Raw genomic sequence first — 25206 nt, forward strand, 5'->3', positions numbered from 1 at the left:
CGACGGCAAGATCATGGCCAACTGGTTCCCCATGGCCCTCGCCGGCGAGCCGCGCGCTTGGCTGCTCAACCTCCCGGGTTCCACGGTGGCATCCTAGGGGAGCTCCGCAACCTCTTCACCGCGCGCTACACGGTGCCGGCGCACCACGCAGTCGCGACACTGTTGGGTGGATCTCAAGCACCGCCTTCAGATCGCCACGTCAAACCTTTCTTCCGTCAGATTGGGGCAGCCTCCAAGTGCCCAGGGGCTCCGCCGGGTTGGGCTGCGCCGGAGGCCAACCTCACCTTCGGCTCAGAAGACCACCCCGACTCCACCGCCGGCTCCAGGATGCTGCCGATGCTCTGTTACCAAGACCCTCATCGACAGCGGCGCCAGCCTCAACTTGCTCTCCATAGAAGCCTTCAGCCTTCTTCATGTGCCGCTCGAACGGCTCGGCCTCAGCAAGCCCTTCACTGGAGTGGGTGGTGGAGCTGCCCACTCTCTGGGGCAGATCCGCCTCCCTGTCACTTTTGGCACGCGAGACAACTATCGCATCGAGCTGGTGGACTTTGACATCGCCCGCATCGGTCTCCCGTACAATGCCATCCTCGGGTACCCGACTCTCGCTCAGTTCATGGCGGCGACTCACCCGGCCTACAACCTCATGAAGATGCCAGGGAGCAAGGGCGTCCTCACCATCAAGGGGGACGCTAAGGAGGCCGTGGCGGCGCTCAGGCTCGCCTTCAAGACTGCGGCAGCAGCACAGCCAGCCGGCGCCGGTATGCCCGAGGCCAAGGAGACCACGCCCACCAAGAAGAAGCAGTTGTTCACTCAAGACAAGGCGGAGACCAAGCAGGTGCCGGTCAACGAGGACGTGTCTTCAAGAGCCACCTTCACCATAGGAACAGGCCTTGACCCGGGACAAGAGGAAGCTTTGGTGAGATTTTTGCGCGCGAACAAGGAGATATTCGTGTGGGGGCCCAATCAGCTGGTAGGGGTCCCAAGAGAGGTAATCAAGCATCATCTAAGGGTGTGCCCCAACGTACGCCCCGTGAAGAGGCGAGCAAGACGGCAGTCCAGTGAGAAGCAGGCCTTCATCGTCCAAGAGATGCGCAAGCTGGAGGCGGTAGGTACAATCCGAGAAGTTCGACACCCCGAATGGCTGGCGAACCCCGTCGTAGTACCAAATAACGGCGGGAAAGAACGGATGTCCGTCGACTTCACCAACCTTAACAAAGCGTGCCCCCAGGACCCGTTCCTGCTTCCACGCATCGATCAAATCATCGACTCCACCGCCGAGTGCGACTTGCTATGTTTCCTGGATGCATTCTCAGGATACCACCAAATCAAGATGGCGGTGGAGGATGTGGAGAAGACAGCCTTCCCGACACCATGCGGGGTGTACTGCTACACCTTCATGCCCTTCGGGCTGCGCAATGCGGGCGCACCCTTTCAACGGTTGATGCAAACCGCCTTGGGGCGGCAGCTTGGCAGAAACATAGAGGCCTACATTGATGACACAGTGGTCAAATCTTGCGAGGCGAGAACATTGATTCAAGACTTGGAGGAGACCTTTGAGAGCTTACGCCAAGTGAACTTGAGGCTTAACCTGGAGAAGTGCGTGTTTGGCGTCCCCTCCGGCAAGCTACTGGGGTTCCTCGCATCCCATAGAGGGATCGAGGCGAACCCAAAGAAGATCAAGGCCATCGAAGACATGATCCCACCACAGACCCTCAAGGAAATCCAGAAGCTAGCAGGGCGGGTGACCACGTTAGGGCGTTTCATCTCCAAGCTAGGCGAGCGTGCCTTACCCTTCTTTAAGCTCATGAAGAAGAAGGGCCCGTTCGAGTGGACCCCGGAGGCCGACCGGGCCTTCCAAGACCTCAAGAAATACCTCACCAACCCCCAGTGATGGTGGCACCGCGGCCTCTCGAGCCTCTGGTTCTCTACCTTGCCACCACCCCGTACTCCGCCAGCGCGGTGCTGATGGTGGTTCGAGAGGAGCGCCAAGACAAGGGCGTGCCGCGCCGAGCCAGAGCTGATGCAGCGCGGGGTCAGGAAGGTGCAGCAAAGCCATCAGCGGCGGAAGACCAAGCTCAGCAGGACAACATCACAGAAGCTCCTGAGGACGGTCAGGTCTCAGGAAACCCACCACCTCAGGATATGCCACAATCTCCGTGGGACCCGAGCCTCGACAGTGTGCTAGCCCTCGTCGAGGACCCGGTGTACTTCGTCAGCACCGTACTGCGGGACGCGAGGGCGCGCTACCCCATGCCGAAAAAGCTCTTGCTCGCACTCTTGGTGGCCTCGCGCAAGCTGCGGCACTACTTCCAGGGCCACCCCATCAAGGTCGTCTCAGCCTACCCATTGGAGAGGGTGCTTAGGAGCCCTAACTCAGCCGGAAGGGTCGCTGAGTGGAACATCGAGTTGCAAGCATTCCAGTTGGAGTTCAGCACTACCAGGGTCATCAAGGGAGCCGCGCTCGCCGATTTTGTGGCGGAATGGAAAGATGCCCCGGCTCTTGAGGAAGGGGAAGACTGGCCCACCTTCCCAGGAAGTGAGGCACCAGATGATTGGGTCATGTATTTCGATGGCGCCTTCGCGCACCAGGGCACGGGGGCTGGAGCAGTGCTCATCTCGCCCACTCAGGACAAGCTCTACTACGCCGTGCAACTCTATTTTCAGCACGGCGAGAAGGTCTCCAACAACATCGCAGAACACGAAGGCATCATAGCTGGCCTAAGGGCTGCGGCGGCTCTAGGGGTGAAGCGCCTAACCGTCAAAGGCGACTCGCAGCTCCTCGTCAACTTTTCCAACAAGGTGTACGAGCCGAAGAACGAGCACATGGAGGCCTACCTCGCGGAGGTGCGTAAGATGGAAAAGCAGTTCTCGGGCTTGGAGCTGCAGCACGTGCCCCGGGGCACCAACAAGGAAGCCGATGACATCGCCAGGAGAGCATCCAAGCGGCAACCGCAAGAGCCCGGCGTCTTCGAAGAGCGGCTCTTCAAGCCATCAGCTATGCCACCTCTTTCAAGCATGACTCAGCCTCGGGAGGAGCTCCCACAGCCCCCGGCCACGGGAGCCCCAGCCTGTGGCCCGACCTCAGGAGCTTGACTGCTCTTGGCGCTCGAGCCCCAGGAGGAGTGCTGGATCAAGGAATTCAAAGAGTACCTGATGCACGGGATGCTGCCAGAGAAGGAAGAGGACGCGGAGCGCGTGGCCCGGCAAGCCACGGCATACTGTATCCAAGACGGCGAGTTATACAGGAAACGACCGAATGATGTCACGCTGCGCTGCATCTCCAGCGATCAAGGAAGGGAGTTGCTGAATGACATACACGGCAGTGACTGCGAACACCACTCGTCGTCACGGACCCTCGTCGGCAAGGTGTTCCGCGGTGGGTTCTATTGGCCTACAACACTCAACGACGCGGCCGAGTTGGTGAAGTCCTGTGAAGCTTGCCAATTCCACGCCAAGAAAATCCATCAACCTGCTCAGGGCCTCCAAACCATCCCGCTCACATGGCCGTTTGTGGTCTGGGGGCTGGACATCCTACGCCCGTTCCCCCGGGCGCCAGCTAACCTTGGAACGCAGATCTGCTACGCTTTGGTGGCCCGCCCCAGGAGTAACGGTCAGGACGAGCACGCTAACATGGAGGTCCTGAGGGGCCTCAAGACCAGAACCTTCAAGAAGAAGCTGGAGGCCTGCGGCAGGGGCTGGCACGACGAGCTCCAGTCCATGCTGTGGTCCATCCGAACCACCGCCACCAAGCCAACGGGCGAGACTCCATTCTTCCTCGTCTACGAAGCAGAAGCAGTCCTTCCTCACGAGGTCAAGCATCGCTCCGCATAGGTCCTAGCGTTTGACGAAACGCAGTAGGACGCCATGCGGGGGATGGATCTCGTGCTGGGGGAGGAACGCCATCGCGAAGCCGCGTTGAGGGCGGAAAGGTACCAACAAGCGCTGCGGCGATACCATAGCCGCAACATCCGCTCCAGGACGCTTGAGGTGGGCAACCTCGTCCTGAGGCGGGTCCTCTCCAGAGAAGGGTTGCATAAGCTTTCGCCCATGTGGGAGGGCCCGTTCAGGGTCGTACATGTCTTCAGGCCGGGTGCAACGCGCTTGGAGACGCAGGACGGGATACCCATCCAGAACGCCTGAACATCCACCACTTCCGGAAGTTCTATCCATGAAGCAAGGCCCAGAGCCTGAGAAGCAAGGCCCAAAGTCTAAGAAGAAAGGCCCGGAGCCTGTGAAGAAGGCCCGGTGCCTGTGAAGAATCACCGCCCGTGACACTCTCACGTAATAATGAGTGGGGATGTACAGTCTCAGGAGCGCCGGCCTCAGGCCCTGGGGCTCCCTCCCACGCCTAGTGGACAACACTTAGCTCCACGCTGGTGAGAAGACTTGAAGACTAGATTAGGTCCCGGACGTGGTTTTTCATTTGCTTTCCGTAGTTGACTCGCTTTTCCTTAATCAAAGTTTTCCTTTGGCGTTCCTTGCCGATTTGATTCCCTCGCCTCTCACTGCATTTTTTTCGGCTCGAATTTGCTCGTGTTCTCTCTCTCTCTCTCTCTCTCTCTCTCTCTCTCTCTCGCATGCCTCACGAGGGGGCTAGGCAGGTGCCCTCGCGAGCAGTTTTCTCCTTTCTGCCTTCTCGCGAGCCACCCTCGTTCGAGCCCAAAAGCTGGTGCACCTCTCCTAGTCCGTCCCCCTCGGGTACTGCGATACAAAGCGCCAGGTCAGGGCCAGGATGAACGGCAAATCTTTTAAAGCACTTCGTAATGAGTTTTTCGCAGTTCCTGAGCGAGTGCAGGCCACCAAGGCAAGATGGATGCAAGGAAATAAACGCTTCGCGAGGAAGAGGACGTCCTGAGTATACCAGGTTAAGTTATCTTTGCGCAAAATAACGACACAACATGAGAATAACACTAATATGACCAAGGAACCATAGTTCGATACACACCCTCCTGGGCCCATGCTGGTTTCATTCTTGATGCAGGAAAAGAGCAAAACAAAAGTAGGTTGCAACGATCCGTGAAGACAGGCACCTAGCACTACGCCGAGCCTAGCCAGATACTTCCTCACGCTTCTCGGAGGTGCAGCGATGAGACGACCAACTACCGCCTTCAAAACGGGCGCGGCGGCTGGTCATAGTCGCCACTGATGGAGCTATTGCCGGAGGAAGAGCCGTCGTAGCTGGACGGGACACGATCGTCGTCGAGGGCGGGCTCGCCCTCGTCCTCGTCGCGACCGTCCCCAAGGCCGAGTACCTCCTCACCGTCATTCGCCTCGGGGCAGCACCCGGCGCGGCGACCTTCTTCCCCAAACACCCTCACATAAAGGGACGATCCACCATCATACCTGAAGTGGAGGGTGGACCGCCTGCCCAGGCCGCGCGCGCGGGCGAATGTCTGCCAACCGCGGGCCAGGGCTATGTTGCCCGCGGCAGAAGTCTCAACCGCAACCCAAGAGGCCTTGTGTAACATCCCAAATTTCCAATTTGGAATGTTATACATTAGATCATAAATGCATATCATATTTTATTATGCATTTTTGGTTGATCCTAGAAATCCTAAGCAACTCAAGGACCCACGGAGAGAGTTGGGGATTTCGTTATTTTCATATTTGAGTTTTCTCAAATTTTGAGAACAGGATCATTTGATTTTATTTATTTTATTATCAATTATTTCTACTACAAAAATATGAGAGAGGGAATAAAATAACTTTCCCAAAATAAAGAAATATTGAGGATTTAATAATAAAATCAAATAAGATTTTATTTCGGAGTTTTTCGGTGTTTTATTTGAATTTAGGAAAAATGTGCGTTTTCCAAAATTGCATTTAGGTCCCAAATAAATGTTCACCTTGTGCGGCTTGATTTTAGAAGCCCGTGAAAATTTATTTCGGAATTTTGGGAGTCCGTTTAGTATTTCTTTTTATTTTTCTTCTGCGCGTAATATTTAAAAGAAAAAACAGGGTGAACCGACCTAACCGGGCCGTGTCCGACTAGGACTCTGGCCCGACAGGCTTTAAAAGCCGGGGCAGCCCACCCGGGCAAACCCTAGCCCCGAGCCGCCCGAGCTGCCCCGCCCCGCCAGCGCCGCCGTCGCCCGCCACCGCGCCGCCGCCCGCCGCCCCGCCGGATGCCGCCGCCGTCGATCCCGCCGCCCGAGGTTCGCCGCGCCTCGACTTCCATGCCATCGGTTTTTAAAAAAAAAAATAGATCGTTTTTCATCAGTTTTTCCGTCGTTTTTTTAGATTTGTTTTTTTAAATAGATCGGTTTTTCCGGTTTATTTAAATAGTGAGCGTTCGTCCGTTCGTTCGTTCTAACGAACGTTCATCGTTTTTCTTTTTCTCGGATTAAATCCGCGATTTTTCCGATCGCGATTTCTGATCCGATTTTCGTTTTAGTATAACTTTTCGCTCGTTTATCGAAATCCGGCGATTCAAGTGCATAGAGTTTCGTCTCGAAACCCTCTATCCGTTTAACCAACTTAAATAAGATTTTGCTACTGTAAAATTTGCCCTAGATCCAGATTAGTAGAACGAAGTTGTTTTCTTTCGCCGTTTGATTTTCGTTGCTTCGTTCGATTTGATTCTTTTTGCCAACCGGAGTTCTTAAGTTGAACCTTCTGGTTAGATCTCTTATTTGAGTTTTACCTGTGCATTAGATGAGTGCTTATTGGATGCTTGTTTGTTTGTTTGCGATAGAGTACCCGGAGTGCGCCGCTTGTTACTTCGAATCGCTAGGTTTCCCGGATAATCGGCAAGGCAAGTAACACTTTGATCATACCTTTTCCTACTACCCAGTTTTATTGCATTAGATCAATCCTCACAAATTGCATGGTTAGGATCTAACTAAATTGTGGGATGGGAAGTAGATGAGCTAGTACCTATTACCTGTTTGTTATCAAACCTTTGGGAGTTACTTCTACGTTTGCTTATTATGCCATGCTATGCTAGTAGACGTGGATTGGGTGAGTGATATCCATGACAGATGTGAGTTTGTTAATTAATGGTTTATCTAAGGTGGCAACTTAAACACACATCTGGGTGGATTGAGGCACCTGGGTATTCCAGGACTTGCCTGTTTTTTTTGGACCGCCACCCAGGCTCAAAGGGATCATGAGACTATTCATACTAGAAACTTCCGTGTGCAACCACAAGCTACTATGGGCTCTAGCATAGTTGACTAAGTCGTGCGAACTCTTACAGTGGTAGACTAGCAGATGTAGGGAATGTAGGTGGTACGGTCTACCTGATCGTAAGGTGCTAGCGCTTCTGAAAGACTATGTCTCGGTCATCCGTCTTCTCAAACACCATGTAGTGCGAGAAACCAAACGGAGGCGATCGAGTCTTGTGGGGAAAAGTGCGCAAACCTCTGCAGAGTGTAATAAACTAATCATGGTTAGCCGTGTCCCCGGTTATGGACATCTTGAGTATCTAGTACTTGGATTATCATGTGAATCTCAATATGTTACTCTAAATTAATTTTGTTGGGTTTCGTTTAATGATGTTTAATTGGGATTGAGAATGCTGTCAACCATTCTCAATGTTTAACAACCACCATGATAGTTAAATAAATTTATTCCTTTGTAGTAGGGAAAAATTGGCTTTATGCAAAACTGTAACCATAGAGCTTTCCACCAGCCAAATATGCATATAGTATAGCTGTTTCATTCCATTACTCTTTATGTGTTACCTTGCCAGCATATTCCATGTGTTGACCCGTTTTCGGGCTGCAACGTTAATGTTGCAGACTTTTCAGATGACGATTAAGGAGTTTTAGGTCGTGGTTCTATACTCAGTGATGCCGTTGGAGTTGATGGACTCACTTATCTTCCAAGCCTTCCGTTGTTATCGTTATTAGATGGCCTTAAGCCATATTTATTGTAATAAGTTCTCTTCGGAGACACTCGATGTAATAAGTGTGTGATTGCTACTCTGCTATAAATCCTCCGAGTACTATGTGGTGTCAGCATTACTGATCCAGGGATGACACCGGAGCACAGAGATCAGACTGTTTGAGGTCAGGTCGCTACAGAGATGGTATCAGAGCACACACTGACTGTAGGACACGACCACTAAGCTAAAAGACCTAGATCACTTTTCACTCTCTTCTCTTCTGACTTCTCATCTTTTCTACTTTTTTAGGATGGCGGATGCAAGGAACAAGTTCACACAACCGGATGAAGATACACCCTTTGGACGTCACTTGAAGGAAGTCACTAGATACCTGAACATAGGAGTACCAAGCTTCACAGGAACCTACAACGCCACGTTACCTGAAGAAGAGCGCTGGATGATTCAAGTTCAAGTTCCAGGAAGGACGTTCATGCCAGTCACTGAGCCCATAGAGTTTTCTTTTGATGCACCAACTTGGAGTTTAGGAAAGAGCATGGCAGCTCACATCGCCATGGGACGCATTGGAGAAGTCTACCGCAAGGATCTCAAGGATACTATCTACCAGATTTGTGGGCCCCGAGATGAACACTAGGAGATGATCAGCACCGGAAAGGATAGATCAATCGCAGCTTTTATCCAGGAGTTAAACCAACACATTCGACAAGAGGAGAACCAGATGTGCGCCGATATGATAGATCTGAAGAAGGCTAAGACTAGAATCAAGGAACTAGAGGAAGAACTCAAGGCTACACGTGAAGATTATGAAGAAGAAATTGAAGTATTGGTGGAGAAGAATGACGACCTGATCAAGAAGATTGGAATATTTATGGGAGGCCCTACGCCAGTAGAGGAAGACGAAGAACCCAAGGAAATTAGCTCGGAAGACTACATCATCATCGACGACACCGACTCGGATCCAGATAGTAGTGATGATGACTATGTTGATGAAGCTGGAGCAGATATCATGGAGTCTGCAACCGAAGAATATTTCTAGTAGACCACCTCATCAGTAGTAGTAGTCCACCATGTAAATATTGTAGTCCGAGCACTTTTGCGATAGATAGATCGATTGTATGCCCTTGTTTGATTGATTGAAGTGAATTGTTTGCTTTTACCTCATGTGCATATGGGTAGTGTTTTCTTTTTAGACCCCCTCTACTCTTACATCTCATCTTTTCTAAACCCTCAGATGCCTCCGAGACGTGACCCCAGATTTGCCTTTCCACCGGAGCTCACCCAGTTGATCCAGCAGCAGAACACATTGATGTAGTTGCTAGTCCAAAATCAGAATCAGGGGAACAACAACAACCCACCACCACCACCACCACCACCAGTTGACCACTTAGCCCGTTTTCTTAGGCTAAATCCACCGGTGTTTTCCAGTAGCACCGAGCCAATAGTAGCAGATGATTGGCTCCGCAAGACAGCTAGAGAGTTGACCACAGCAGGATGCGCAGATGCGGAGAAGGTGAAGTTTGCCGCACATCAACTAGAAGGACCTGCAGCATCATGGTGGGAGAATTTCACAGCCACTTTCCCTGTCGACACTGTCACATGGGACCAGTTTCAGCAGGCTTTTCGCACTGCACATGTTTCAGCAGGAGCTATGGCCATGAAGAAGCGTGAGTTTCACAACTTGCGCCAAGGAGGACGGACAGTTGGCCAGTATGTGGAGAATTTTAGTAAGCTAGCACGTTATGCCCCAGATGACGTTGCTACGGATGCAACTAAGCATGAGAAGTTTCTGGAAGGACTAAATGATGAGTTGAGCATGCAGTTGATGGTAGCAACCTTCAACAACTACCAGGAGTTGGTAGATCGTGCTCTTATGATTGAAGGGAAGCAGCAGCAAATTGAGAATCGCAAGAGGAAGTATGGACAAGGAAAGTACAATTCAGAAGCTCAGTAGAAGCCACGTTTTACCCCAAGACCGGGAGGACATTTTCAGCATACCCATGGAGGAGGTAGCTCGCACAATCACAATGGCACCAAGAATGGAAATGGCAATGGAGGAAGCAACGGCCAGAATCGCACCAACCCATCAATCCCAGCCAAGAAGGACCTGAGCCAAGTCACTTGCTTTAAGTGTCAGAAGACCGGACATTATGCCAATGAATGTCCTGAAGGCCAAAATGGCAATGGAAGTTTTGGGAAGAAGCCGAACCCTTTCAACAGGGGACAGGTGAACCACGTTAGCGTGGAGGAGGTTGAAGCTCAGCCCGATGCAGTAATAGGTAAGTTTCTGGTTAAGTCATTTACTGTACTCGTTCTTTTTGATACTGGTGCATCGCATTCATACATTTCAAGGGGATTTGTGGATAAGTATAACCTATCAACCCAAGCCCTTAGGTCACCCATGTTAGTAATCTCGCCTGGAGCAGAGTATATGGCTAGCCTATGGTGTGATCGGTTACCATTAAGGATTGGTAACTATGTTTTTCCCTCAGACCTAATAGTATTAGAATCCCAAGGATTGGATGTGATATTAGGCATGGATTGGTTATCAAAGTATGAAGGGAATATTGAATGTGCTAGTAAGTCAATTTTGCTTACCACCCCAGAAGGGAGAAGGATCAAGTATGTATCCCGGCATGTGCCAAAGAGGACTCAAGTAAATTGCTTAACAGGAGTTGTGCAGGAGGAAGTACCAGTGGTAAGGGATTTTCCTGAAGTATTTCCAAAGGAGTTGCCAGGCATGCCACCGGATAGAGATATTGAGTTTTTGATTGAGCTATTGCCAGGCACAGGGCCAATATCAAAGAGACCATATAGAATGCCAGAAAAGGATTTGGTGGAAATTAAGAAGCAGATTAAGGAGTTACTGGATAAAGGATATATTCGCCCAAATTCTTCGCCTTGGGGATCGCCAGTACTTCTAGTGGAGAAGAAGGATGGATCGTTAAGGATGGTTGTTGATTATTGAGGATTGAATGAAGTAACGATTAAGAACAAGTACCCACTACCAATGATCAACAATCTGTTTGATCGATTGCAAGGAGCTAAGGAATTTTCCAAGATCGATCTACGATCAGGATACCACCAGTTGAAGATTCGAGAACAGGATATTCCTAAGATATCTTTTACCACCAGGTATGGGCTGTATGAGTATACCGTTATGTCATTTGGTCTGACTAACGCACCTGCCTATTTTATGAACATGATGAACAAAGTGTTTATGGAGTTTTTGGATAAGTTCGTCGTAGTGTTCATTGATGATATCCTGGTTTATTCGAAGAATGAAGAGGAACATAAGGAGCATTTGCGTTTGGTACTTGGAAAGCTCAGAGAACATCAATTATATGCCAAGTTCAGCAAATGTGAGTTTTGGTTGAAGGAAGTAGGATTCCTCGGACACGTTATATCTGGAGAAGGTATAGCAGTTGATCCCACTAAAGTTGAAGCCGTGACCAAGTGGGAAGCCCCAACAACAGTTGGAGAGATCCGGAGTTTTCTTGGACTCGCAGGATACTACCGGAGATTTATTGAGAATTTCTCAAAGATTGCGAAGCCTACGACGGAGTTATTAAAGAAAGATACCAAGTTCATATGGACGGAGGAATGTGAGGCTAGTTTCCAGGAGTTGAAGAAACGTTTGGTTACCTCACCAGTGTTGATTTTGCCAGACCAGACGAAAGATTATGAGGTGTATTGCGACGCTTTACGTCGAGGACTTGGAGCAGTGCTTATGCAGGAAGGGAGAGTTGTTTCATATGCCTCAATACAACTAAAACCTCATGAGTTAAATTATGCCACGCATGATTTGGAGTTAGCAACCGTAGTGCATGCATTGAAAACGTGGAGACATTTTCTCATTGGAAACCATTGTGAGGTGTATACGGATCATAAGAGTTTGAAGTACATTTTCACGCAGAAGGAGTTGAATCTCAGACAAAGGAGATGGTTGGAGCTCATCAAGGATTATGATATGAAATTGCATTATCACCCCAGAAAGGCTAATGTAGTAGCTGACGCATTAAGCCGTAAGAGCCATGTCAATACATTAATGACGGGAGAAATACCCAAGGAGTTAGCAGAAAATCTTTGTGAACTATGTGTGGAAATAGTTCCGAGATGCTATGTAGCAGCATTGGAGATTCAGTCAACTTTGATGGATAGAATCAGAGAAGCTCAGAAGACTGACAAAGAGATTGCCGATATAAAGGAGAAACTGAGCAAAGGAAAAGCTAAAGGATTTCGTGAGGATGAGCACGACACCCTATGGTTTGAGGATCGTGTTTATGTGCCCAATGACCCGGAGATTAGGAAGTTGATTCTGCAAGAGGCACACGATTCACCATATTCAATTGACCCAGGAAATACAAAGATGTATTTGGATCTGAAGGATATTTTCTGGTGGACCGGAATGAAGAAGGATATTGCGGAGTATGTAACAGTTTGTGATGTATGTCAGAGAGTAAAGGCAGAGCATCAGAAGCCAGCAGGATTGTTACAACCATTGCCGATACCCGAATGGAAGTGGGATAAGCTAGGCATGGATTTTATCACGGGATTGCCTAGCACTCGTTCAGGCTATGACTCAATTTGGGTTGTAGTCGATCGATTGACGAAGGTAGATCATTTCATCCCGGTAAAGACCACTTACACCAGTGCTAAGTTGGCAAAGATATACATGACCAGGATCGTATGTTTGCATGGAGTTCCAAGGAGTATCGTATCGGATAGAGGAACCCAGTTTACCTCAAAGTTCTGGAAGCAGTTGCATGAAACTTTGGGTAACAGGCTAGAATTCAGTACAGCTTTTCATCCATAGACAGATGGACAGGCCGAGAGAGTCAATCAGATTTTGGAAGATATGCTGAGAGCTTGTGCGCTAGATTATGGATCTAGTTGGGACGATAATTTGCTGTATGCAGAGTTCTCTTACAACAACAGTTACCAAACCAGTTTAAAGATGGCCCCTTTCGAAGCCTTGTACGGAAGGAGGTGCAAGACACCGTTGTCATGGGACGAAGTTGGAGATCGCCATTTGTTTGGACCTGACTTGATTAAAGAGTCTGAACAGAAGGTGAAGTTGATTCGCGATAGGCTCAAGGTAGCCCAGTCCAGACAGAAGAGTTATGTAGATTCTAAACGCAAGGAGACATTTTACGAAGTCGGAGATAGAGCTTATCTTCGAGTATCTCCACTTCGGGGAACAAAGCGTTTTGGAGTTAAAGGGAAGTTAGCGCCATGATTTGTAGGACCCTATCGAGTTTTGGAACGTATGGGAGAAGTGGCCTACAAGTTGGAATTGCCTGAAGGATTGTCAGGAGTTCATGATGTGTTCCACGTTTCTCAGTTAAAGAAATGTCACGCGGCGATGGCTGACATACCGTTGAGAGACACAGTGCCTTTAGAAACTATTCAGTTAGATAACGATTTGACCTACAAGGAGAAACCAATTAAGATTCTCGAGTTTGCCAGTCGAGTCACTCGCAGCAAGGTTATCAAGTTTTGCAAAGTTCAATGGAGCCACCACACGGAGGATGAAGCCACCTGGGAGCGAGAGGAAGATTTGCTCAAGGACCACCCTCACCTATTTTCTAGCCAACCCGAATCTCGAGGGCGAGATTCATCTTAAGGGGGGTAGGTTTGTAACATCCCAAATTTCCAATTTGGAATGTTATACATTAGATCATAAATACATATCATATTTTATTTTGCATTTTTGGTTGATCCTAGAAATCCTAAGCAACTCAAGGACCCACGGAGAGAGTTGGGGATTTCGTTATTTTCATATTTGAGTTTTCTCAAATTTTGAGAACAGGATCATTTGATTTTATTTATTTTATCATCAATTATTTCTACTACAAAATAATGAGAGAGGGAATAAAATGACTTTCCCAAAACAAAGAAATATTGAGGATTTAATAATAAAATCAAATAAGATTTTATTTCAGAGTTTTTCGGTGTTTTATTTGAATTTAGGAAAAATGTGCGTTTTCTAAAATTGCATTTAGGTCCCAAATAAATGTTCACCTTGTGTGGCTTGATTTTAGAAGCCCGAGAAAATTTATTTCGGAATTTTTGAAGTCCGTTTAGTATTTCTTTTTATTTTTCTTCTGCGTGTAATATTTAAAAAAAAGGGTGAACCGACCTAATCGGTCGTGTCCGACTAGGACTCTGGCCCGACAGGCTTTAAAAGCCGGGGCAGCCACCCGGGCAAACCCTAGCCCTGAGCCGCCCGAGCCGCCCCGCCCCGCCAGCGCCGCCGCCGCCGCCGCCTGCGCCGCCGCCGCGCCGCGCCGCTGTCGCGCGCCACCGCGCTGCCGCCCGCCGCCCCGCTGGACGCCGCCGCCGTCGATCCTGCCGCCCAAGGTTCGCCGCGCCTCGACTTCCGTGCCATCGTTTAAAAAAATAATAATAGATCGGTTTTCGTCGGTTTTTCCGTCGGTTTTTTTAGATTCGTTTTTTAAATAGATCAGTTTTTCCGGTTTATTTAAATAGTGAGCGTTCGTCCATTCGTTCGTTCTAACGAACGTTCGTTGTTTTTCTTTTTCTCGGATTAAATCCGCGATTTTTCCGATCGCGATTTCTGATCCGATTTTCGTTTTAGTATAACTTTTCGCTCGTTTATCGGAATCCGGCGATTCAAGCGCCTAGAGTTTCATCTCGAAACCCTCTATCCGTTTAACCAACTTAAACACGATTTTTCCACTGTAAAATTTGCCCTATATCCAGATTAGTAGAACGAAGTTGTTTTCTTTCGCCGTTTGATTTTCGTTGCTTTGTTTGATTTGATTCTTTTTGCCAACCGGAGTTCTTAAGTTGAACCTTCTGGTTAGATCTCTTATTTGAGTTTTACCTGTGCATTAGATGAGTGCTTATTGTATGCTTGTTTGTTTGTTTGTGATAGAGTACCCGTAGTGCGCCGCTTGTTACTTCGAATCGCTAGGTTTCCCGGATAATCGGCAAGGCAAGTAACACTTTGATCATACCTTATCCTACTACCCAGTTTTATTGCATTATATCAATCCTCACACATTGCATGGTTAGGATCTAACTAAATTGTGGGATGGGAAGTAGATGAGGTAGTACCTATTACCTGTTTGTTATCAAACCTTTGGGAGTTACTTCTACGTTTGCTTATTATGCCATGCTATGCTAGTAGACGTGGATTGGGTGAGTGATATCCATGACAGATGTGAGTTTGTTAATTAATGGTTTATCTAAGGTGGCAACTTAAACACACATCTGGGTGGATTGAGGCACCTGGGTATTCCAGGACTTGCCTGTTTTTCTTTTGGACCGCCACCCAGGCTCAAAGGGATCATGAGACTATTCATACTAGAAACATCCGTGTGCAGCCACAAGCTATTATAGGCTCTAGCATAGTTGACTAAGTCGTGCGAACTCTTACAGTGGTAGACTAGCAGATGTAGGGGATGTAGGTGGTACGGTCTACCCGATCGTAAGGTGCTAGTGCTTCTGAAAGACTATGTCTCGGTCATCCGTCTTCTCAAACACCATGTAGTGCGAGAAACCAAACGGAGGCGATCGAGTCTTGTGGGGAAAAGTGCGCAAACCTCTGCAGAGTGTAATAAACTAATCATGGTTAGCCGTGTCCCCGATTATGGACATCTTGAGTATCTAGTACTTGGATTATCATGTGAATCTCAACATGTTTAAATTAATTTTGTTGGGTTTTGTTTAATGATGTTTAATTGGGATTGAGAATGCTGTCAACCATTCTCAATGTTTAACAACCACCATGATAGTTAAATAACTTTATTCCTTTGCAGTAGGGAAAAATTGGCTTTACGCAAAACTGTAACCATAGAGCTTTCCACCAGCCAAATATGCATATAGTATAGCTGTTTCATTCCATTACTCTCTATGTGTTACCTTGCCGGCATATTCCATGTGTTGACCCATTTTCGGGCTGCAACGTTAATGTTGCAGACTTTTCAGACGACGATTAAGGAGTTTTAGGTCGTGGTTCTATACTCAGTGATACCGTTGGAGTTGATGGACTCACTTATCTTCCAAGCCTTCCGCTGTTATTGTTATTAGATGGCCTTAAGCCATATTTATTGTAATAAGTTCTCTTCGGAGACACTCGATGTAATAAGTGTGTGATTGCTACTCTGCTATAAATCCTCCGAGTACTGTGTGGTGACAGCATTACTGATCCAGGGATGACACCGGAGCATAGAGATCAGACTGTTTGAGGTCTGGTTGCTACACCTTGCTGCAGCAGCCATCCGCCTGGACCAGAGGCCGGCAGTTCACCGGCGAAGAAGCATGGAAGTTGGAGCCAGTTGCCGGTCGGGTTCTCTGACCAGACGACGAACTCCGGCGACACCTCCGCCATGTGGAAGCGCAGACGAGGAGGTGTGCCATGGCATGCCTCCCCTCATCAACTGGACCGCCACGGCTGGGATGACCCACTCCGCGTGCCATGGCGCCGTCTCGACAATGGGCCATGGCGGGGGTCGCGGCATGCTTGCGCGGGCGGCCGCGGCCGCGCTTGGGTGCCGGGGAGCCGGGTCCCTCGCGAGGGGCCTTCCCCTTCTCAGCGGCGGAGAACTTCCTTCGTCGTGCCATGGGTGTCACTGCAAGTGATGGGGCAAGGAGGAAGGAGCAAGCAAGCAAGGAAGAGATGGGCAACAGGGGCTCCCCCCCTCCCCATTTATAGCAAGAGAAGGCCAACCGGCGTCTCCCACGATCGCAGGTAATGACGGTTTTCCTTGCATGTCGCAGGGACTTGTCAAGTCGTGCAGTTGCCGAGGCAGCATGGGGAAGTGGAGACGCCCACGTCTAATCAACCGCCACGCGTCTACCAAGGCTGCAGGCTTTGGGGGCCCGCAGTGCTCCGAACTTGATCCTTGGCTTCGCCGCGAAGCCAAGCCCGAGCGCACCTTGGGCCCGGGGGCTACTGTCGGCGTTCTGGGAATGGGGGTCCCCAGACTTGCCTGCCTGCGGCCCACGGTGTGGCTAAGCCAGCAGGCCGTACGACCCATCTTCATCAACAAGGTGTAAAACCCCGTATGTAACCTGCCATATTTGTATTCCAACTCTTGCCATTTTTGGCACTAAGTTATGATATTTCCTCGTTGTCGGGTTTTTGTCTTCGTGTACATTTGTATTTGTCACGCCTCTCATATCATGTCATTATGTGCATTGCATTTGCATACATGTTCGTCTCATGCATCCGAGCATTTTCCCCGTTGTCCGTTTTGCATTCCGGCGCTCCTATGTCCTCTGGTGTCCCTTTCTACCTCTTTTCGTGTGTGGGTATTAAATGCTCTCGGATTGGACCGAGACTTGCCAAGCGGCCTTGGTTTACTACCGGTAGACCGTCTATCAAGTTTCGTAACATTTGTACTTCATTTGATACTCCAACGGTTAACCGAGGGACCGAGAAGGCTTCGTGTGTGTTGCAGCCCAACACCCCTCCAAAGTGGCCTTTAACCCACCTAAACCTCCTCCATCATCTAGACCGTTGGATCACGATCGCGTGGCCGAAAACCGTGCTCAATTTGGAGCCTCCTAGCTCCCTCTACCTATAAATATAGCCTCCTCCCCGATATCCCGGGTCATTTCGCACCCTAACCTAGCCCCTTCCTCTCCGCGCGCCGGACAATGTCCGGGCCGCGCCGGACAACCGCACCACCGCCACTCAGCGCCCGCCACATGTCGCCGCCATCTCTCCCCCGCCGCCAGCCCGCTCGGGCCCAGGGAGAGCCCCCGCGGCCCGAAGCTGCCCCGCCGCTCGAGAGAGCTTTGCATTGTCTTGGGAGAAGGAATATCCTTCGTTGACCGTGAGAGCTTTTGATGGGCTAAGTTGGGACTCTCCTGCAGGGATTTGAACTTTCGGAAGCCGTGCCCGCGGTTATGGGAAGATGGGACTTTGTTAATGTCCGGTTGTAGATAACCTTAAACTTAACTTAATTTAAAATGAATCAACAGAGTGTGTGGCCGTGATGGTATCTTTTCGGCGGAGTCCGGGAAGAGAACACGGTCTCGAGTTATGCTTGAACGTAGGTTGTTCTAGGATCACTTCTTGATCATAGTTGCTCGACCGTGCCTTTGCCTTCTTTTCTCGCTCTCATTTGCGTATGTTAGCCACCATATATGCTAGTGCTTGTTGCAGCTCCACTTCATACCTTTTCCCTACCTATAAGCTTAAATAGTCTTGATCGCGAGGGTGTGAGATTGCTTTGTCCCCGTGACTCACAGATTACTTCCAAAACTAGATGCAGGAACCGACGATACCGCTCCAGGAGATTCGACTGAGCTCAAGTGGGAGTTCGATGAGGACTCAGGACAATACTACGTTTCCTTTCCAGTCGGTCAGTAGTGGTGCCCAGTTGGGGCGATCGGGGACTTTGTCGCATTTGGGGTTGTTCTTTATTTTGGTTCCGTAGTGGACCTTGAGTGTATTTGGATGAATGTAATGATATTTATGCTATTGTGTGACATGGAGAGTGTAAGCCAACTATGTATCTCTTTCCCTTATTTATTACATGGGTTGTGTGAAGATTACCTCACTTGCGACATTGCTTACAATACGGTTATGCCTCTAAGTCGTTCTTCGACACGTGGGAGATATAGCCGCATCGTGGGTGTTACACAAGGCATCCAAGACCCTCGCGAGGGTCCAAGCCTCGCGAGGCCGACGACGCAAGACCTCCTCTGGAGTAGCCTAGCCAAGCAGGCTCACGAGGAGCGGAGATATCAAGGCGGGGCAAACCTCACGAGGTCCTCGTGACATGAGCCATGACGCACGACACCAGGCGGTCGCCAGGCGGGCGCCAGTGGGCGCAGCATCCTTGTTTGCTCTTTGGTGCTAAGGAGGCCAGCGCAGGCGAAGAGTACCGAGGCATCAGGCAAAGGTTGCTATATTGGTGCAATGAGACCAAGACCAGGAGGACTGCGAGATGGAGGTCATCGTGGAGCCCAAGACAGCGTCACCACCAGAGCTTTTCGCAGGGGAAGACCACTTTTGTCAGGATAGCTTGTACTAGCCGTCCCCCTTTAAATTGGCCCGCCATTGTTGGCTCCCTTCCCGCTCGATATTTGGGAAGAGGACCCGACCTATATAAGTAGAGCTAGCCACCATAGTAGAGGCATCTGATCTTAGCTTGATCCAACCTAATCGAGAGCCTACTCACAAGAACACCTCAACCTTAGGAGGCTGTTCTTCCCTTGTACTGTTCATCATCAGCCCTAGAGGCAATCCACCACCACACTAGAGTAGGGTATTACACCACAACGGTGGCCCGAACCAGTATAAACCTCGGGTCTTTCTGTGTTGCGAGTTCGTCGAGTTCGTCCGCGAGATCTTAGCGAGCTAGGGCATAGATCGGTAGGAAAGAAGACTTTGCGCGCACCCTAGTGTTCGAACCTTAAGGGTTTGCCGAGACCCCACATCCGACAATGGCGTCTGGTCCCTGACCTCCACAATACTTCCTTTTGCACCGAACCAAATGTAAGGGCATATTTATCCCTAATGTGTTTTGGTGATTGATGACAATGCATTTGCAGACTAATTGTGTGTCTTGAGTATTTCAGATATTTCATGACTAGGCACAAGACGGTTAGGAGCCCCTCGATGATTATTGAAGACGGCGTTTTTCTACGTTCCTTTTTCGGTGGATTTGAGTCGTAGAAAAGCTGCACTATTAAGAGGGGGTCCGCTTTGGAAATGTTTGGGTGGGATCGTCACGTACACGTTTACTCCTCTTTGCACCGCCTTTCCTTTAGCACCTTGGAGCATCCTTCGTTTCTTCTTGTCTGTGCAAAAAGAAGTCTTCCTATCTGTTGCTGTTCTGAGGCTTGCGGTCGTACTGCTCTTTGGAGCGGTAGTACCGCAGGCCCCTGCGGTAGTACCGCATGCCCCTGCGGTAGTACCGTAGGTGGTCACAGTAGTACCGCTCCTTGGGAGCCATAGTACTGTGAGCCCTGGTCCAGAACAGCACCAGTAGCGGAAGTAGGAGCGAATGTAATTTTTTACATCCGCTCCTCGCGCGGTAGTACCGCTTGCCTTCAGCGGTAGTACCGTGTCAGACTTTTTGCACTATTTTGTAATCAGCGGAACTTGCCACGGACGTTTATCTGTCCACGGCCTTCCCAGGCTGGTCCAACCCTGCCTTGCGGTAGTACCATGAGGGTGTGCGGTAGTACCGTAAGGCCTTGCGGTAGTACCGCTTGGCAGGCATGGTAGTACCGCTTATCGCGCGCTGGTTAAGTGGATAACGGTTGGATTTCTCTCTCCACTATATAAGGGGTATCTTCTTCTCCGAGTTGACCACCTCTTCCAACCCTAAGCTCCATTGTTGCTCCAAGCTCCATTTTCGCCTGATCTCTCTCCCTAGCCAATCAAACTTGTTGATTTTCTAGGGATTGGTTGAGAAGGCCTTGATCTACACTTCCACCAAGAGAAATTCGATTCTCCCCACTAATCCCCTGCGGATCTTGATACTCTTGGGTGTTTGAGCACCCTAGACGGTTGAGGTCACCGCGGAACCATATTCCATTGTGGTGAAGCTTCGTGGTGTTGTTGGGAGCCTGCGATTAAGTTGTGGAGATTGCCCCAACCTTGTTTGTAAAGGTCCGGTCGCCGCCTCCAAGGGCACCAATAGTGGAATCACGGCATCTCGCATTGTGTGAGGGCGTGAGGAGAATACGGTGGCCCTAGTGGCTTCTTGGGGAGCATTGTGCCTCCACACCGCTCCAACGGAGACGTACTTCCCCTCAAAAGGAAGGAACTTCGGTAACACATCCTCGTCTCCATCGGCTCCACTCTTGGTTATCTCGTACCTTTACTTGTGCAAGCTTATTTGTGTTATTTCCCTTTCTTGCTTGTGTGCTTGTTGTTGTTGCATCATATAGGTTGCTCACATAGTTGCATGTCTAGACAACCTACTTTGATGCAAAGTTTAATTTGGTGAAGAAAAGTTAAAAATTGTTAGTTGCCTATTCACCCCCTCTAGTCAACTATATCGATCCTTTCAATTGGTATCAGAGCCTCATCTTTTTACTAAGGACTTTGTCGTCTGAAGAGTATGGTTGACACCATAGATGGTGTGGAGGAGCACTCCGGTGTGAATCCGATCTCGTCTACGGGTGATGGGGAAACCTCAGTCTCTCGTGAGGAATTCAATGTGGCCTTGGAGACATTGAAAACCTCCATGACGACCGAGGTTGAAAGCATATTTACTAAATTCATTGAAGGGCTTAAACTATCCACCACACCGTTGTAAGTGGGTGATCCCACTAACAAAGTGAAGGATGCTAACTCCGACAAGGGGGAAGCTAAGAGTGAAAAGGCTCCTTCTTCTAGTGGTAAAAATGGCACCAGCATCTTTGCCCATGTGGAACCTCCACTTGTTTATGGTGGACCGATTCCTTCCACTCATTTGAATCATGTCGGTCCTCCCCCTAAGATTGTGAAAAATGAGAACTTTGATTCTTGGGTCTATCGGTTTAAGCGTCATTTAAATCATGTGAATACTAATCTTTGGAGAATCATTGAAGAAGGTTTCTATCCACATGACCGAAGCAACTTCACTCCAAGAGAAGCCGCGGATAATCAATTCAATGATAATGCTCTCTTCATCATCCAAGATGCAATTCCACCGGAAGATCTTCCTCACCTTCGGCCTTACGCCATAGCCAAAGATGCATGGCACCAAGTTGTTTCTCTCTATCGGGGAAGCGAAAGCATTCAACGCTCCAACTATGAAGTGGTGCAAGATGAAGCCGATGATTTTGCTATGAAGGAAGATGAAGAACCTTGTGAGTTTTATCGAAGAGTAACCAAACTCGCGATTTCACTCCAAGATCATGGGAGCAAGGACACGGATGACAATTGGATCAAGCACAAATTCCTCAAGGTAATGATGCCTTACCACAAGGCTATGTCATCTGTCATTCGTCAAAGGCCGGACTTCCACACCTTGTCCTCAAGTGAACTGTTGGATGAGTTTGTGGCTATGAGCTTCTTGGACAAGACCGCCGACAATGCGGTGCTTCGCTCTCAAAGGGCAAAGAATCCCAACCTTGCATTGAAGGCCAAGGTTTGTGTTGAAGAAGAAGAAGAAGAGGAAGAAGAGGAAAGCAACCCCGAAGATACAAAGTATGCCTATCATGAACACATGGCACTTGCTTCAAGGCAATTTTGGAGCAAGAAAAACTCAAGGCCAAACTTCAACAAGAACAACTCAAGTGGCACGAAGAGCAAGCAACATGTGAGGACTTGCTATAATTGTGGCAATGTGATCCATTTTTTTGCGGAGTGCCCGTATGAGAAGAGGGAAGACAATGGTGGTAAGCTCATCCGAAAGGACAAATCCAAGTCTTTCCCAAACAAGAGCAACTTCACCAAGAAGACCCCTCACAAGGCGTTGGTGGTTCAAGAAGAGTACCATGAGGATGATGATGATGAAGATGGTGAGTCAGTTTCCATGGCCTCCGTTGCCATTGCAACAACTCCATGAGTGTCTCTCTTTGACTCACCCAATGAGAACATCACCGCCAAGTGCCTCATGGCTAAAGCCACCAACAAGGTAACCCCCAACATCAAAACTACTATCATTAATAATCCTTCCTTGACGGATTGCATTGATGAATATGAGGGATATAGTGTGGAGGAAAATGAGTTTGAGTCCTTTATGGGTAAACTCAAGGGTAAATCCAAGAAGCATTTCGTTGCTCTCTTGGAACAACTTGGTGAAGCCAATGGCATGATCGAGGCTCACGAAGATACTATCTCCAAGATGGAGGGGCATAGTCGTGACTATGCCGATGAGATTTTGGATCTTTCCAATGCTCTTGAGGAAGAGCGTGGTCTTCGTTTGGCTCTTGAGGAGTCACACAACGTTGATCACGCTAAGTTAAAGAAGATTTTGATCATGCTCTTGTTGTTTCTCGTGTGCTAAACTCCGAGAAGGCCAAGCTTGGGGTTGATCTTGCTAGACTCAAAGAGGAGTTTGACCTACTTGACAAGGCTCACAAGGTCTTGAAGGGTGCTCATGCTAGCCTCAAAGAGTCTCATGATCAACTTCAAGTAAAGCTATCCAAGGAGAAAGCCACTTTTCCTCGTATGATGTTAATTGATAATGCAAATGCTACTAACCCATGTTGTGAGCATGTGCATCTTGTTGAGGAGAACGCTAAGTTAAAGGTGCAACTTGGGAAAGGTCTTGTGTCTTGCATACAAGGCGAGAAGAACCTCAATGACCTTTTGACCAACCAAAAGGAAGTTGTGGCCAAGGAAGGGATTGGATACATGCCCAAGTCCAAGAACAAGAAGAAGAATGACAAGGCCAAACAACCTCCTCCTCTCAAGAAAACCTTGTGAAGGAGGGAGAGGGTGCTACTAAGGATAAGGAGAAGAGCACCGTGAGGGGTAGTGATGCCAAGAAGGGCAATGCTTCCCTTCCCAACAAAGCGGGCGACTTTAACCCTTCTTATATGTTGTGTCATGCTAGAGATGGGCATGTTTATGCCAAATTTGTTGGTTCTCCTTATGAGTACATTGAATGGTCTATTTGGGTTCCTAAGACCCTTGTTACTAACATCAAAGGACCCTTTACAAAATGGGTACCTAAAACCAAGCATTGATCTCTTGTAGGTGTTTGCTTCCGGTGGGGGTTCATGGTTGCTCGATAGTGGAGCTACTAATCATATGAATGGAAGCAAGGACTTGGTGGTGGACGTGTAAAAGATTCCATCCATGCCCACCAACATCGAGTAGGGTGACGCCTCGTCCTCTAAGGTATTGGGACTCGGCAAGGTTGTCATTTCTCATGATCTTACGATCGAGAAGGTCATGCTTGTTGAGTCCCTTGCATACAATTTACTTTCCGTTCGTCAATTAGCTCTCATGGGTTTTTCCACCTTCTTTGATGTTGATACCGTGGCCCTCTTGTGGAGCAAGACTCTTAAAGTAGTCTTTGTTGGGCATGTCGAAAACGGTCTCTATGTGATCAAATTTTCGGAGCAACTCACTAAGACCGCGACATGCCTAATGGCTAAAGTTGACGTGGGTTGGCTTTGGCATCGCCGTCTAGCCCATGTCAATATGAGATCTTTGGAAAGTCTTCTCAAGAGGGACCATGTCCGTGGACTAACAGATGTTAGTTTTGCCAAAGATCGTGCTTGCAGTGCTTGTATCGAAGGAAAGCTACATGAGAAGGCTCACCCTCCCACGACTATCATTTTCTTGAAAGGCCTTTGGAGCTCCTTCACATGGATCTCTTTGGGCCTCCATCTTTTGATAGTCTTGGGGGTAGGAAGTATTTCTTGGTGATTGTGGATGATTATTCAAGATACACTTGGGTATATTTCTTCAAGAGGAAGAGTGAGACCCAACAAACCGTCATCGACTTTGCAAATGAGGCTCGACGTCAACACAATGCAAAGATCTTGACAATAAGAAGTGAAAACTGCACCGAGTTCAAGAACTACACCTTGGATGCATTTCTTAGTGATGAGGGGATCAAGCATCAATATTCCGCACCATACACCCCTCAACAAAATGGTGTAGCAGAGAGGAAGAACCGGTCGTTGATGGATGCGGCAAGGACCATGATGGCAGAGTTCGAGTCTCCATACAACTTTTGGGCAGAAGCCATCAACACCGGGTATCATGCATCAAATCGGCTCTACCGCCGCAAAGGCTTGAACAAGACTCCATATGAGATACTCACCGGGAACAAGCCCAACCTCAAGTACTTCCGGGTGTTCGGGTGTAAGTGTTTCATTCTCAAGAAAGGTGTTCGCTTGTCTAAATTTGAGGCTAGAGCTCATGAGGGCATATTTGTTGGTTATGCTACAAACTCCCATGCTTACTGTGTTCTCAATAAGTCCACAAGACTTATTGAGGAGACATGTAATGTGGAGTTTGATGAGAATAACGGCTCCCAAGTGGAGCATAGTGGCACTTGTGATGTAGGTGATGAAATTCCTCCCCAAGCCATAAGAATAATGGATGTCGGTTTTATCCTACCCATTGAGGAACCCCTTGTGGCCGAAGGAGAAGGACAATGCTCCACTCATGTGGAGCCATCACCAACCTAAGGCCCACACGCTTCCGAAGAACAAAGTGAAGGCCCTCAACCTCAAGAACAAGATCAAGGGCAAGGTCAATCTCAAGATGGTTTGTAACATCAAGTGATGCCCAAGGTCAAGTTCTCTCCTCCGAGCAAGTTCAAGATCAAGAGCTTCTTCGAGATCAAGAACAAGCTCAAAACGGCGCTCAAGATGATCAAGTGACCACTCCTCGTCTCACCCCTGAGGAGGAATTGGAGCTTCGTGCCGCCAAGATTGCTTCCAAGCTCTCCACCAAGGATCATCTCATGACAAATGTT

The sequence above is a fragment of the Triticum aestivum genome, chromosome 6A (genome assembly GCF_018294505.1).
Source record: "Triticum aestivum cultivar Chinese Spring chromosome 6A, IWGSC CS RefSeq v2.1, whole genome shotgun sequence".
Classification (NCBI taxonomy): Eukaryota; Viridiplantae; Streptophyta; class Magnoliopsida; order Poales; family Poaceae; genus Triticum; species Triticum aestivum.